Genomic DNA, 16,239 nt, shown 5'->3' with positions numbered 1-16,239 from the left:
AAATTGATGCTAAAAGAAAATTTTTGTTGGAAAAATTAAAATGTCCATTTTTTCCTTCCACGTTGCTTTAGTTCCTGTGAAGCACCTGAAGGGTTAATAATCTTCTTGAATGTAGTTTTGAGTTGCTTGAAGGGTGCAGTTTTTAGAATGGTGTCACTTTTGGGTATTTTCTGCCATATAGACCCCTCAAAGTGACTTCAAATGTCAGGTGGTCCCTAAAAAAAAAAGGGTATTGTAAATTTTGTTGTAAAAGTGAGAAATCGCTGGTCAACTTTTAACCCTTATAACTTCCTAACAAAAAAAAATTTTGTTTCCAAAATTGTGCTGATGTAAAGTAGACATGTGGGGAATGTTATTTATTAACTATTTTGTGTCACATAACTCTCTGGTTTAACAGAATAAAAATTCAAAATTTGAAAATTGTGAAATTTTTAAAATTTCCACCAAATTTCCGTTTTTTTCACAAATAAACGTAAAAATTATTGACCTAAATTTACCATTATCATGAAGCCCGATATGTCACGAGAAAACAATCTTGGAATCGCTAGGATGCATTGAAGCGTTCCTGAGTTATTACCTCATAAAGGGACACTGGTCAGAATTGCAAAAAAATGGCCTGGTCATTAAGGTCAAAATAGGCTGGCTCATGAAGGGGTTAAAAAAGGACATAATTAAAAATAGGAGATGGCAACTCGTGTTGAGCGAGCATGCTCGCCACTACTCGGTGCTGGCCCGAGCATCACCGAGTATTTCCGGGGTTGCTCGGTGGGAGCTCGGGTCCCCGCCCTGCATGTTTGGGGCTCTTTAGACAGCCAATGAACATGCAGGGATTGTCTGCCAAAAACTGTAATGCCGCAGCCATGTTGGTTGTGGCATTACAGTGATTGACTGGCCACACAGCGTCAACAGGTCTATATCAGACCTGGCGCCACCCTGCTCAGCACAGTCAGCACTGGACTCAGGCAGTGTAGCATGGGCATACCCACCGTGGGGCAGCTGCCCCCCCCTAGATGCAGGGGTGCACAATGAAAGAGCACCTCCTGGCCGCGGTAGTGGACAGCGAGTTTGTTTCCTGCCGCCATGCCCCCCCATGCACCCCATCCTCGCCCTACCAGAGAGACCCACCGCAGCCCCTCACTGCTAATAAATCCCAGCAATGACGCTGGGCTGCTCTATGTGCACAGGACCTGTAATGAGGTCACCGGAGGGGAGGAGTCAGGAGTCATATGATCAGGGGCCTCAGTGTATGCATGACTCTGCTCTGCTGTCTGCTGGTTGTCATGGTGCTGGATGAGGGATGTTTGTGTGGGGTCAGGAGGGGTTTACAGGGTGGATGTAGCAGAGCCATGTGTGTAGGGGGTGTACAGAGAGGAGCTGCATGTGTACAAGGTGTACGGAGCGGAGCCGTGTGTGTACGAGGTGTATGGAGCGGAGCCGTGTGTGTACGAGATGTACGGAGCGGAGCCGTGTGTGTACGAGGTTTACGGAGCGGAGCCACGTGTGTACGAGGTGTATGGAGCGGAATTGTGGGTGTGCGTAGTGGAGCCGTGTGGGTACGAGGTGTACGGAGCGGATCCGTGTGTGTACGAAGCCGTGTGTGTACGGAGCGGAGCCGCATGTGTGTGGAGTGGACCCGAGTGTGTACAAGGTGTACGGAGTGGAGCCGCATGAGTACAAGGTATACGGAGCGGAGCCACGTGTGAATGAGGTGTATGGAGCAGAGCCGCATGTGTACAAGTTTTTCGGAGTGGAGCCATGTGTGTGTACAAGGTGTACGGAGCGTGGCTGCGTGTGAACGAGGTGTATGGAGCTTAGCCGCATTTGTTCTTTTTTTCCTTTCTTTCCCCTCTTTCTCTCTCTCTTTCTCTCTGTTCTTTCTATCTCTCTGTTCTTTCTTTCTCTCTGTTCTTTCTTTCTCTCTCTCTGTTAATAATAAAATAATAATTTTATTTCTATAGCGCCAACATATTCCGCAGCACTTTATATTATAGAAGGGACTTCTACAGACAAAAGACATTACAGCATAGCATAGCAATAATCACATAGATCAAAACAGATACCAAGAGGAATGAGGGCCCTGCTCGCAAGCTTACAATCTATAAGGAAAAAAGGGAAACACGAAGGTGGATGGTAACAATTGCTTTTATTGTTTTTATTGTTTGGACCATCCCTAGTGTAAAAATCAGGTGTTCCTGTTGCTGCATGAACCAGTTAGCAGTCTAAATATGTAACAGTACAGACATAGAGGGCTATTAAATGCAAAAAGCATGTGAGAACATGATGTGAGGAACCTGATTATGGTAAAAAATTTTGAAATGAGCCACACAGGGATATTTAGGTTAATGCATTGAGGCAATAGGCCAGGCTGAACAAATGCTTTTTTAAGGCACGATTAAAACTTTGGGGCTTGGGGATTAATTGTACTAGCCTGGGTAGTGCATTCCAAAGAATTGGCACGGCATGTGAAAGGTCTTGGAGACGGGAGTGGGAGGTTCAGATTAATGAGGATGTTAACCTCAGGTCATAAGCAGAACGGAGGGCACGGGTAGGGTGGTAGGCTGAGACGAGGGAGGAGATGTAGGGTGGTGCTGAGCCATGGAGGGCATTGTGGGTGAGGGTAATAAGTTTATACTGAATTCTGGAGTGGATGGGTATCCAGTGTAAGGACTGACACAAGGTAGTGGCATCGGTATAACGATTGGTGAGGAATATGATCCTAGCTGCAACATTCAGGACGGATTGGAGAGGGGAGAGTTTAAGAGGGAGACCGATTAGTAGAGAGTTACAATAGTCCAGACGAGAATGAATAAGAGAAACAGTAAAGGCCCCGTCACACACAGCGATCTGGCTAGCGAGATCGCTGAATTTGTGACGCCACAGTGATCTCGCCAGCGAGATCGCTGTGTTTGACGGGGATCAGCGACCGGCCCCCCTGCCGGTTATCGCTGATCGTGCTCGATCGGCCTGGGCCATTTTTCAATCACTGGTCTCCCGCTGGCCAGCATGCATCGCACGCCGGGGAGACGGTGAAGTGGGCATGTGCCAGTCCCTGCAACAGTCACCAAGTGAGAGAAAATACCAAGAAAATAATTACAGCCGGTCAGGTGTTTGTTGTGCATACGTTAGTGGTTTGCCGCTGGAAAAAGACACATACTTGAAGAAGTGTATAATTAGGTGTCATCAGCATAGAGATGGTACTGGAATCCAAATCTATTGATTGCTTGACCAATAGGGGCAGTATACAAAGCAAAGAAGAGCTGGCCTAGAACCGATCCTTGAGGAACCCCAACAAATTGTAGCATTTCAGGCCTCCATTCAACTGTTTTTGCTATGTGTTACCCTGGTTCTTGACACTATTTTCCTGTAAAATAAAAAATAAAAATACAGGTCACATATTTTACAGTGTGGTATCTCCTTCACATGCCTCATCTGTGGGCTAAAATTTGTGGCATTTCAGGTCTCCATTCAACTGTTTTGCTGTGTGTGTTACCCTAGTTAGTGACACTATTTTGCTGTAAAAAAAGAAATACAGTCCACATATTTTACTGTATGGTATCCGTCAAACACCTCATCTATCTGTGGGCTACAAATTGTGGCATTTGGGGCCTTCATTCAACTGTTTTTGCTGTGTGTTACCCTAATTGTTGACACTATTTTCCTGTAAAAAAAATAAAAATACAGGCCACATATTTTACAGCTTAGTATCTCCATCACACGCCTCATCTACCTGTGGGCTACAAATTGAGGCATTTGAGGCCTCCATTCTACTGTTTTTCTGGTGTCCTAGCCTAGTTATTAACACCAGGTTGCTAAAAATAAAAATTGTTAGCTATAGGCCAGATTTTCAACTGTGGTTTCCCGTACATGGATCACATATAAATTTGCACAAAATCCAGCCATTTGTAGTGAACGTGGAAAATATTGTAGGCCATTTAAAATGGGCAAGGCATGTGGCAAGGGACGGGGAAGTGAACGTGAGGGTGATGGTGCATGCAGAGGCTGAGGCCGTAGGCAAGCTGAAATTGTGCCACAACAAACACCCACATCTTCTTTCCTGACCTTCCTGTCCGAAATACTAGGGGACCGCAGAACACCACTATTGAACCCAGAGCAGTGTCAAAAGGTTGTTGGTTGGATAGCGGATAATGCTTCCAGTCACTTTGCCACCACCACCCTGTCTTCCACATGATCAAGTCTGAGCAGCAGTGAGTCTGGACCGCAAATTCCTCACCCTGATCCTCCTTCCTCCCACCATGCCGAGTGCCCGGAGACAACTGATCCTACACTAGGACACTCCAAAGAGCTTTTCACTTTTCCATTTATAGATTTGGGCCTCTTGCTGAGTCCACTTGAAGCAGGGCAAGATGAGATCGCATGTAGCGATGGCCAAATATTTGAGCAGCCACTGTCACACAAAGACGACGGTGGGAACGTGTCACAAGAGGTGGACGATGATGAGACACAATTGCCAGAAAGTCAGGAGGATGACCAGGGTGCGGAAGTGGAAGGCGAGGTGGTGGATGATATAGTAACTGACCCAACCTGGCAGGAGGACATGCAGAGCGAGGACAGCAGCAGACAGGGGGAGGGAGGCATTGCACCCCAACAGGCAGGAGGAAGCAGTGTGGTGGCCACAGACAGATGGCGGGCAACAGTTCCTTGCAACACCAACACGATGGAAGTTGGCAGTACAACTGTTAGGTCTTCCCGAGTCTCATTGTTTTTTAAAGACTCTGACGATATCCCCAAACAGACCTTTTGCACCATCTACCATGCCCACATCAGCAGGGGTAGCAAAACTACCAGCCTGACCACCACCAGCATGATCAGACATATTGCAGCAAATCACCCGACTTTGTGGGACGAACCCCAGGGTCCAGGAACACTGCTGGTGACACCACCGCTTCTTCCGCTGTTGTGCATGGAAGCTAATCCCCTGTCCATGGTGCCTGCGAACATGCCTCCTGCCCTGGAACCTGCCGTTTCACACACTCCACTACCACCGTCATCAAGCACGTCCATGTGCTGGTCCCAGCGCAGCGTTCAGTTGAATATACCCTAGTCATTGGAACGCAAGCGTAAATACGCAGCCAACGCCCCAAAGGCCACAATTCTAAATTCACACATTTCTCGTCTGCTTGCGCTCAAAATGATGCCTTTTAGGCTCGTGGAGACGGAAGCTTCCTGCAACCTGATGGCGACGTCCGTCCCAAGGTACTCGGTCCCCAGTCATGACTATTTCTCCTGGTGTGCCAGCCCAGCATTACACAAGCACGTGTCCCACAACATTACCCTTGTCCTCAACAATGCTGCTACTGGGAAAGTCCACCCAACCACGGACACGTGGACAAATGCTTGTGGGCAGGGACACTACATCTCGCTGATGGCACACTGGGTTAACATAGTGGAAGCCAGGACCAAGTCGGACCTTGGGATGGAACACGTCCTCCCAACGCCGAGGATTGTGGGCCCTACGTCAATCATGGTTGCTCCCACAGTCTACAGCTCCTGCACCTCTTCCTCCTCTTCAACCTCCATCTCTGAAATGACCACATCAGTCACAAGCTGGAAGCACCGCAGCACTGCCTCAGCCAAGCGGCAACAGGCTGTGATAAAGCTAATATGCTTAGGTGACAAATCGCACAATGCTGAAGAGTTGTGGACAGCTCTGAAAGAGCCGGAAGATCTGTGGCTGACACCAGGCATGGTCGTGTGTGACAATGGCCGGAACCTGGTGGCGGCTCTGAAGCAAGGTGAGCTCACTCACGTACCATACCTGGCCCATGTACTTAACCTCGTTGTTCAGTGGTTTCTCAAAAGCTACCCGTAGCTGCTAGATCGGTTAGTGAAAGTACACCACCAGTGTGCCCATTTTAGAAAGTCAGCTACAGTTTCTGCCGCCCTTGCCATGCTTCAGCAGCATTTGCAGCTTCCGGCTCACCGACTGGTGTGTGATGTCCCCACGCGTTGGAACTCTACACTGCATATGTTGGAGAGGATTTGTCTCAGAGACACCACACTACACTCGCTCACAGAGCCAGTGCGTGTGTCCTGAGTACAGAAACAGTGCTAAAAGATACCTGTGGAGCAGGGCAGCACAGGTGACAATGCGTGCTTCAAACTATTGGTGTCAGGGTCCAGTCAGTGCCGGAAAGTAAAGAGGCACAGGACCTGCGGACACTGAAGTTATCAAGCTGGCACAGGACCTATGGTCAGGTGACTGCAAGGGGGCGGGGCTTAGCGTCCTGCTTTCAGATATGACAGGACACCATACAACAACTCAGAGTCAGGCAAAACGGAGGTCACACACAGTACGGGCAGACGAGGCACAGGAGGGACAAACAGATGGGTAGTCAGACAAAGCCAAAGGTCATACACAAGAGGGCGACGTGGTACCAAGGGGACGAGCAGAGAGAAGTCGGGTCACAAGCACAGAGTCATACACGAGAGGTAGCGCAGTACAAGAGGGACAGGCAGAACTCGTAACAGGGACAGAACCGGATCAAAACCAATCAAGCAAGCAAGATATCAGGCACAAGGCACACGTACGCATAAGGTCAACTAACTCAGCCTAGGGCAGGAGTATAACTGACACCGGACCTAGGTCCAGTGAGCATTAAATAGCCGCCTTCTGCCAGAGAGAGGCGGAACAATTAACCCCCAGTCTGATCAGGATGGGCCAAAGCGAAACCACGTCCTGGATCATGACAGTACCCTCCTTTCAATGGGGGGCCACCGGACCCCCAGGTCTCTCAGGGTACTTGGCGTGAAAGGTCCGGACCAACCGATCCGCATGGACCGATCGAGCAGGAACCCACGACCCTTCTTCAGGACCGTAGCCTTTCCAATGTACCAGATATTGAAGGGCATGACAGACCAACCTAGAGTCGACGATTCGTTCCACCTCGTACTCCGACTGCCCGTCTACCAAAACCGGTGGTGGGGAAGCTGATGATCCCTCCCCACCGGACCTCACAGGTTTCAAAAGGGCCTTATGGAAAACATTTGGGATCCACAGAGAATGCGGGAGCCACAACCGAAAAGTCACCGGGTTAACTGCTTCGGTAATTACATAGGGACCTATAAACTTGGGTCCAAGCTTCGCAGAGGGGACCTTGAGCCTTATATTCTTGGTGGACAACCATACCTTATCCCTAATCTAAAACACCGGTCCCGCAGATCGTTTTTTGTCCTCAAAAAACTTAAATTTGTCCTGGGCCTTCGTAATGTTACTCTGGACCTCCCGCCATACCTCCCTCAACCGCTGGATCGTCTCATCCGCCCCAGGACACCCAGAATTCAAGCGGGAAAATTCACCAAAATGAGGATGAAATCCATAATTACAGAAAAAGGGAGATGTACCCGTAGACTTGTTAATGCGGTTGTTAAATGCAAACTCGGCCAACGGTAACACAGAACACCAATCATCCTGTCGGGCTGAGGTCAAGCAATGCAAAATTTGCTCCAGAGATTGATTGGTCCGCTCGGTCTGCCCATTAGTCTCAGGATGATAAGTGGATGAAAAGGACAGACCAATACCCAACCTCTTGCAAAAAGCCCTCCCAAATCTGGAAACAAATTGCACTCCTCTATCAGACACCACATTCAAGGGTACCCCATGCAACCGCACCACATGCTCAACGAACAAACTGGACAACGTTTCCGCATTAGGTAGAGCTGCCAAAGGTACAAAATGTGCCTGCTTACTAAACCTGTCCACCACAACCCAAACGACGGTATTACCCTTGGAGGGGGGGAAGGTTGGTGACGAAATCCATGGACAAATGAGTCCATGGTCTCTCAGGAATTGGCAGTGGTACCAATTCCCCTGCCGGCCGGTTATGGGGGGTTTTTGCACGGGCACAAACATCATAAGCAAACACATATTCCCCAACATCAGAGGCTAAAGCAGACCACCAGAATACTCTAGCAATGGCCTTCCGGGTAGCTGAGATCCCTGGATGTCCACCCAGAACTGAGTCATGGAACTCCCGGAGGACCTTGAGGTGAAGCTGAGCTGGCACGAAAAGCTTATCCACCGGCTTAGTCGAAGGTGCCAGAGACTGAGCCTCCCGAATCTCCCGTTCCAACATATTAGAAATATCTGCCACCACCCCAGGCTGAAGAATGGAGGACGGAGGTTCCGGGGGGACACCGGATCTTGACTGCGTGACAAGGCATCCGCTCTGACATTTTTAGATCCTGGCCGAAAAGTGATCGAGAAATTGAACCGGGAAAAAAAAGTGACCATCTAGCCTGTCTGGGAGTCAACCTTTTAGCTGACTCAATGTAAGCTAGGTTTTTGTGGTCCGTAATTACTGTTATAGGATTGACAGCCCCCTCCAAAAAATGCCTCCATTCTTCAAAAGCCAACTTTACGGCCAGAAGTTCTTGATTCCCCACATCATAGTTTCTCTCCACAGGGGAGAACTTCTTTGAGAAAAAGGTGCAAGGTCTCAAATTGGTCAAAGTGGCAGGTCCCTGGGACAATACCGCCCCCACCCCACCTCTGAGGCATCTACCTCAACAATAAATGGTTCCGACGGGTCCGGTTGAATAAGAACCGGGGCAGACATGAAACATTTTTTTAAAAACTGAAACGCCACTACCGCTGTGGTTGACCAATTCTTGATATCGGCCTCCTTTTGAGTCATGTCTGTGAGGGGTTTAACCACCTGTGAGAACCCCCTTATAAATTTACGGTAGTAATTGGCAAATCCTAGGAAACGCTTCAGAGCCTTCAAATCACAAGGCTGAACCCACTCGACAATGGCCTGCACCTTCTTAGGATCCATGCGATACCCCTCAGCAGACACAATGAACCCCAGAAAAGACAGTTCCTGGACAAAAAATAAGCATTTTTCTAATTTAGCAAAGAGACAGTTCTCCTGGAGCCTTTGGAGAACTGCCCGAACATGACTAATGTGAGCCTGTTTATCAGGAGAGTAGATCAATATGTCATCCAAATATACCACCATAAAACGTCCAATGAAATCAGAGAACACATGATTAATGAAATTTTGGAAAACCGCTGGAGCATTGGTCAGACCGAAAGGCATGACCAAGTTTTCAAACAACCCTTCAGTAGTGAGAAAAGCAGTTTTCCACTCATCTCCGTCCCGGACTCGGATAAGGTTATACGCTCCCCGTAGATCTAACTTTGAAAACCACTTAGCTCCGGACAACTGATTGTATAAATCAGGAATAAGTGGAAGGAGATACGTATTCCTCACAGTTATCTTATTTAACTCACGAAAATCGAGGCATGGGCGTAAACCACCGTCTTTTTTCTTTAGAAAAAAGAACCCTGCCGCTACGGGAGAAACAGAAGGACGAATGTGTCCCTTACGGAGACTCTCGGAAATATATTCTTTCATCGCGGCCCATTCTAGACCCGAAAGGTTATACAAGCGGGCTTTGGGCAATTTAGCACCTGGAACCAGGTCAACGGCACAATCAAATGGGCGGTGTGGTGGTAAAACCTCAGCCTCCTTCGGAGAAAACGTCCGTATAGTCTGTCAGGCACTCCGGAATACCTTCCAGACCCACGTACGACACAGACACCGCAGCAAGACATTTTTCAGAACAATAGGGACCCCATTTAACAATGTCCCTATATTCCCAATTAATTACAGGATTATGCAATTGTAACCAGGGGAACCCTAACACCAGTCCCGCAGGCAGGTTGTCCTTAACAAAACATGAAATATGTTCCTGGTGTAAGGAACTCACTTTAAGGAGAAACTCTTCAGTGCAAAACATAACGTTATTCTTAACCAGTGGTGTTTTGTCAATGGCAACAATGTGAATAGGAGTCTCCAACCTAACTGTCCCTAACTTACACCTGGCCACCAAGTCCGATTCAATAAAGTTCAATGATGAACCGCAATCCACGAAGGCAGAAGTGGATGTAGAGACACTCCCACAACAAAGTTCCACTTGTAACAACATTTTAGAGAAGGCAGAAAAGGGTACCTGAGAGCCTGGGTGACCTCCATGACAATCACCCGGGCTCAGTCGCTTGTTGGTCAGTGGACCGGAGGGGCAATCCTTTTTCCAATGTCTAGAATCGCCACAGTGAAAACAGGATTTTCCCATGCGCCATTGTCTCCTTTCATTTTCTTTGAGGTCAATGGTTCCCATCTCCGTGACTTCCAATCTATGACTGGCTCCCCTTCCTTGGGAGAATAACGGTCTCTCAATTTGCACCACTCCCCTTGCCTGTAGCCTGCGATCCATTCGGACGGCCTGTGTCATAGCCTCTTCCAGGGAATCAGGCGGAGGGTGGAGAGCCAAGGCATCTTTCAGATGTTCAGACAGACCTCTACGGAACAAACCCCGGAGGGCGGCGTCATTCCAGCAGACCTCAGCAGCCCAGCGTCTCAACTCTGAGCAAAACCACTCGGCTGAATGCTTCCTGTTGTGAGTTAATTTTCCCCTTCACCATTGAGGTCTGATGAACTCCCTCTTCTGGTGAAGGAAGGTAGTGAGGCTGATTACAAAGCACCTGAGCAGAATGATGATGACTGGGTGACTGGGATTGCTGACTGGATATAAGGCAGCCGACGCCCTTCTGCCTTGCGGGTGATTACTCTGAGGGATTCTTGGAGACCAGTCTGATTCCTGCTCCTCAAAAGCTACGTTTTCTGCTCTACTTTTTGCATTTGTGATTTGGTTTTGTTTTGCCTTGTTTTTCTGGATTTTTGCCTTTCCCTGCTGGGTGAGCTGAATTCCTTTTTGCTCTGTCTTCAGATAATTCCTGAGTACTGATATAGTCTTTTTAAAGCCTAGCGTCTTCAGGGCTTTTTTCCCTATCAGTCTGTTGGCTCTTGTTTTTGAGAGGGTTTTGGCGGCTTGCAGACAGCAGCTTTTCTATTCTGTCCTATTTAGTTAGCTTGGGCCCCGTCATTTGCTCAGCCTATCTTTCTATCTGTGTGAGTGTTTTTTCATCTTGCTTCACCGTCATTATATGTTGGGGGCTGCCTATTGCTTTGGGGTCTGCTCTGGGGCAGTTTAGATTTCCCTTTCTGTCTTTAGGCTATGTAGTTCTCCGGCTGTGATCGAGGGGTCTAGGGCACCGTAGGAACCCCCCACGGCTACTGCTAGTTGTTGTTGTTAGGTTCAGGGGTCTGCAATCCGATAGCTGCCAACTTCTCTGTTTTTCTGGACTTAGCTAGTATTTCTGTTTTTGCCTCCTACGGTGACTCATTCATAACGGCTTCCCCTAGCACACACTCATCACCATGTCCTCAGCCATACGCATTCGATCAGGCTCATCATAAATATGCCCCAGGGCTTCAAAAATGCATCCACATTCATACGCTCAGGGTCCGTGGTCGAAAGGGAGAAAGCCCAAGCTTGGGGGGCTCCCCTTAACAGAGACATAATGACCCCCACTCTCTGACCTTCATCCCCAGAAGAGTGTGGTCTCAATGAAAAAAAAGCTTACAGCCCTCCTTGAAAACTCTGAATTTCCTTTTATCTCCAGAAAAGGTATCTGGTAACTTAACCAGAGACTCAGGGGAAACTAATGTAACATCCCGAGCCCCTGATGAGAATACCCCCTGCACAGTGTCAGCGATCAGCTGCTGAGACTGAGCCAGGACTCGTTCTCCAAGGAGTTTCTGAGACATCTGAGTCAGGTGCTTTACCTGCTCAGAAAGAGCGTGCATAGGATCCATCACACACATAGGAGAATGGGAGCAGAGAAAAAAAAATGGTATGGGTCAGTTATAATGTCAGAGACACTGCACTACACTCGCTCACAGAGCCAGTGCACGTGTCCTGAGTACAGAAACAGTGCTAAAAGATACCTGTGGAGCAGGGCAGCACAGGTGACAATGCGTGCTTCAAACTATTGGTGTCAGGGTCCTGTCAGCGCCGGAAAGTAAAGAGGCACAGGACCTGCGGACACTGAAGTTAGCAAGCTGGCACAGGACCTATGGTCAGGTGACTGCAAGGGGGTGGGGCTTAGCGTCCTGCTTTCAGATATGACAGGACACCATACAACATCTCAGAGTCAGGCAAAACGGATGTCACACACAGTACGGGCAGATGAGGCACAGGAGGGACAAACAGACAGGTGGTCATACAAAGCCAAAGGTCATACACAAGAGGGCAACGTGGTACCAAGGGGACGAGCAGAGAGAAGTCGGGTCACAAGCACAGAGTCATACACGAGAGGTAGCGCAGTACAAGAGGGACAGGCAGAACTCGTAACAGGGACAGAACCGGATCAAAACCAAACAAGCAAGCAAGATATCAGGCACAAGGCACACGTACGCACAAGGTCAACCAACTCAGCCGAGGGCAGGAGTATAACTGACACCGTACCTAGGTCCAGTGAGCATTAAATAGCCGCCTTCTACCAGAGAGAGGCGGAACAATTAACCCCCAGTCTGATCAGGATGGGCCAAAGCGAAACCCCGTCCTGGATCATGACAATTTGTGAGCAGAAGAGGGCAGTTGTTGATTACCAGCATCAACAAGGCCATGAGAATTAAGTTCAGACTCCAAACATAAGACCTCAGGCATTAACATGGATGTCAGACATATATGCCATCTTCCAAAACTTTGAGGCGTCCACCAAGATGTTGAGCGGCGATGATGCCATAATTAGGGCCACCGTCCGCTTCTCTGCATTCTGAAAACCTCTCTGCTCACAATGAAAGAGGATGCATTGCAGGTGGAGCATGATGAGATGGAGCAAGGAGTCATACAGGATGATTACACACAGCCCAGCCTAATGTCATCCCAACGTGGATTGGTTGACAATGAGGAAGAGGAGGAGGAACAGGAGCTACTTTCATGCGCTATAGACGGTACTGCAAGCACAACTGTCATACTGTCTGTTCAGCGTGGATGGCTTGAGGACAGGGAGGAGGAGCATGGTCAGTCGTCCTCTTGGTGAGGACATGGAAGTCTTGCCTGTTAACAGTCTGCCACGCATGGCTGACTTTATCTTGCGCTGCCTTTCCCGTGACCCTCGTATTCTCCAAATTGTGGGTGACAGTCATTACTGGTTGATGACACGTCTAGATCCACGCTACAAGGAGAACTTTCAATCTCTTCTTCCAGAGGCAGACAGGTGTACTAAAATGGTGCAGTACCAGAAGGTCATTGTTGCGGAGTTATTAAAAAAAATTCCCAACTGAAAACGCTGGCGGCAGAGATCACAGTTCGTTGGAGAAGCAAGGAGTACAGGCAAGAGAGACACAACTCCAATCCAGCAGAGGCATGAGTACACTGGCAAAGTTCTGGGAGAGTTTTCTCAGACCCTCCAATCGCACTAGCCCTGGGGCATGGGGTATTCGAACAAGGAGTGCAAAGTTTTGGGAGATGCTGACCATACCAATGTGTTCCCTGATTCTTCTGTGCCTTTTAATTATTGGGTATCCAAGCTGGTCATGTGGCATGAACAGGCTCTACACATTGTAGTTCCTGGCCTGCCCTGCCGCTAGTGTTTTGTCAGAGCGGGTTTTTAGTGCCACTGGTAGAATTATAACTGATAAGCGCATCTGCCTGTCAACCAAAAATGCTGACAGGCTGACTCTTATAAAAATGAACAAGGGTTGGATTGGGCCAGACTTCTCTACACCACCGAATGATAACAGCGAAGCATAACCTCAAATCCAGTGTCATTTTTTGGGAGATCTATTCCCATGCACCTCTTCACACCCACACATGGGTATACACTTCCTGATTTTGCCTATGTGCTGTTATCCTCCTCCTTCTCCTCAACCTCATTAGCCACCACCGCTAGATCACCATGGTGAGCGTGGTCCGTGATGCAACAGCCACATTATTGTGTTAAAGAGTGTTTTGATGCCCATAAAAAAATTGTTTACACAAGTATAGGAGACCCGCTCCTTTAAACTGGGAAAACATTTTTAGGAGGCCATCCTCCACATCTCTTCCAACACTACCACTAGATCACCAGGGTGAACGTGTTCTGTGATGCAACAGCCAAGTTATTTTTTCAAGGGTGTTTATGATGCCCGTACAAAAAATGTTTACACATTTTGCTGAGGTGTACCCGCCAGGGGGAAATGTTTGGCAGCCCATACACTTAGTGTATGGGCATTACAAGTATAGGAGACCCGCTCCTTTAAATTGGGAAAACATTTTTCGGAGGCCATCATCCACATTTATTCCAAGGGGGATTGGAGTGCGTACAAATTTGGGGCAGGCCTTGCATTCACTTCATGGGCAAATTTTATGGGAGTACCAAATGACTAATAATGGGACCTTTGTTTTCATGTGGCTTTCAAGATGTCGGTTCAAAGGGTTATTGGGGTGCGTGTAACTTTTGGTAGGGAAGGCCTTGCATTCAATGCATAGGCAAACAGTATGGGAGTACCAAATGAATAATGGGAACTTTGGTTTCATGTGGCTATCTAGTACCTCGGTTAAAAGGCTTATTGGGGTGCGGGTAACTTTAGTGCAGAGCAGGCCTTGCATTCAATGCGTAGGCAAACAGTATGGGAGGACCAAATGATTAATGGGAACTTTGGTTTCATGTGAACATCCAGTACCTCGGTTCAAAGGATTATTGGGTGCATGTAACTTTGGTGCAGGGCAGGCCTTGCATTCAATGCATAGGCAAACAGTATGGGAGGACCAAATGAATAATGGGAACTTTGGTTTCATGTGAACATCCAGTACCTCGGTTCAAAGGATTATTGGGGTGCATGAAACTTTGGTGCCGGGCAGGCCTTGCATTCAATGCATAGGCAAACAGTATGGGAGTACCAAATAAATAATGGGAACTTTGGTTTCATGTGGCCATCAGGACATCTGTTCAATGGGTTATTGGAGTGCGTCCAAATTTAGAGCAGGCCTTGCTTCCACTTCATGAGCAAACATTATGGGAGTACCAAATGACTAATAATGAGAACTTTGGTTTCATGTGGCCATCCAGGATGTCTGTTCAATGGGTTATTGGAGTGCGTCCCAATTTTGGGCAGCCCTGCCACTCACTGCATATGCAATAACAGTATAAGAGACCCACTGTTTATTAATGTGAACAACAAAGCATAGCAGGCTGATGGCTCTCTAAATATACTGAGGGACAACTGCTGGCCCTATAAAAATATGCTTTGTGACTTTCAGAGTCCCTCTTTCATAAATGAAACAGGATGTGTCTGATGATGTGTCACATACACAGTAAGGTTGGAAAATGTTCAAATGACATTTCCCAGTGAAAGCATTTCTCTTGGTTGAAAGCAATGCTAAAGTTGAAAAACGCATCAAAAATGCTACGTGTGAACATAGCCCAAGTGGTGGAGGAACATTTTTGTTTTGGGTTATTTATTTTGCCTTACATACAAATCATTACCCTGGAAAGGATGTTCCTTAACATATTTCCCAGGAAAATCCATTTTGGTTTGGTTTTTTGTATGTTTTATTGTGCACCTGTAAAAGTGGCATAAGACTCTGACAACATTGTTCACAGTTGTGACCTGGGAGTCTGAAATGCTTGCTGAGGTGTTCCCCAAGATGTTCCCATGTCATTTGAGCACTGTTCCCATCGATTTCAGACATTTTTAGACCCTAAAAGGGTCATGGCCAAAAAGCTCGGTTTTCCCATAGACTTACATTGGGCTCGTTGCTCGGGTCAAGCACCCGAGCATTCCAATTTGCTCGACCCAAGCAACGAGCACAGGATAATTTTAGTGCTCGCCCATCACTACTAACAGTCCTTCTGAGGACTAATCCAGCTGCATAGATATCAGTGCTAGGCAGACAGGCAGTTTATGTGGCAGATTGCAGTGCATATAACAAGAGGGTCTATTCCAATTCTGTCTGCTGCTGCTTCTACAGATATTTCTAGACACAGCGCTAAAAATCCATCTATTTAAAACTGTGGTTTGTCCATCACACAGATCACATATAAGTGTGCTCAAAATTCTGCCATTTCTGGCCTCCATTTAAATTTTGTTGCAGTGTTAGCGAAGTTATTAACACCAGTTTGCTGGTAAAAATAGTAACCTACAGGCCAGCTATTTAAAACTGTGGTTTTCCATCACACGGATCGCGTATACGTTCACTCCAAATTCAGCCATTTGTAGTGAACGTGGAAAATATTGTCCTCCATTTAAAATGGGAAAGGCGTGTGGCAAGGGACGGGAACTGGACGTAATGGTAATGGTGATGGTGCATGCAGAGGCCAAGGCCATGGACAATCTGAAATTGTGCCACTACAAACACCCACATCTTCTCGCCTGACCTTCCTGTCCC

General features: G+C 47.6%; 1 protein-coding gene across 2 annotated transcripts in view; it reads left to right on the top strand.

Moving 5' to 3' along the window:
* Nucleotides 1-16,239, top strand: part of KCNQ5 (potassium voltage-gated channel subfamily Q member 5) — a 1,056,555-nt gene that overhangs the window by 996,466 nt on the left and 43,850 nt on the right. The gene's annotated exons all lie outside the window — the stretch shown is intronic.

This window comes from Dendrobates tinctorius, unplaced genomic scaffold, assembly GCF_039654945.1.
Source record: "Dendrobates tinctorius isolate UK_male_01 unplaced genomic scaffold, ASM3965494v1 ptg000024l, whole genome shotgun sequence".
NCBI classification, from domain to species: domain Eukaryota; kingdom Metazoa; phylum Chordata; class Amphibia; order Anura; family Dendrobatidae; genus Dendrobates; species Dendrobates tinctorius.
Note: the sequence above shows the minus strand (reverse complement) of the source record. Positions and strands in the feature narration are given on the sequence as shown.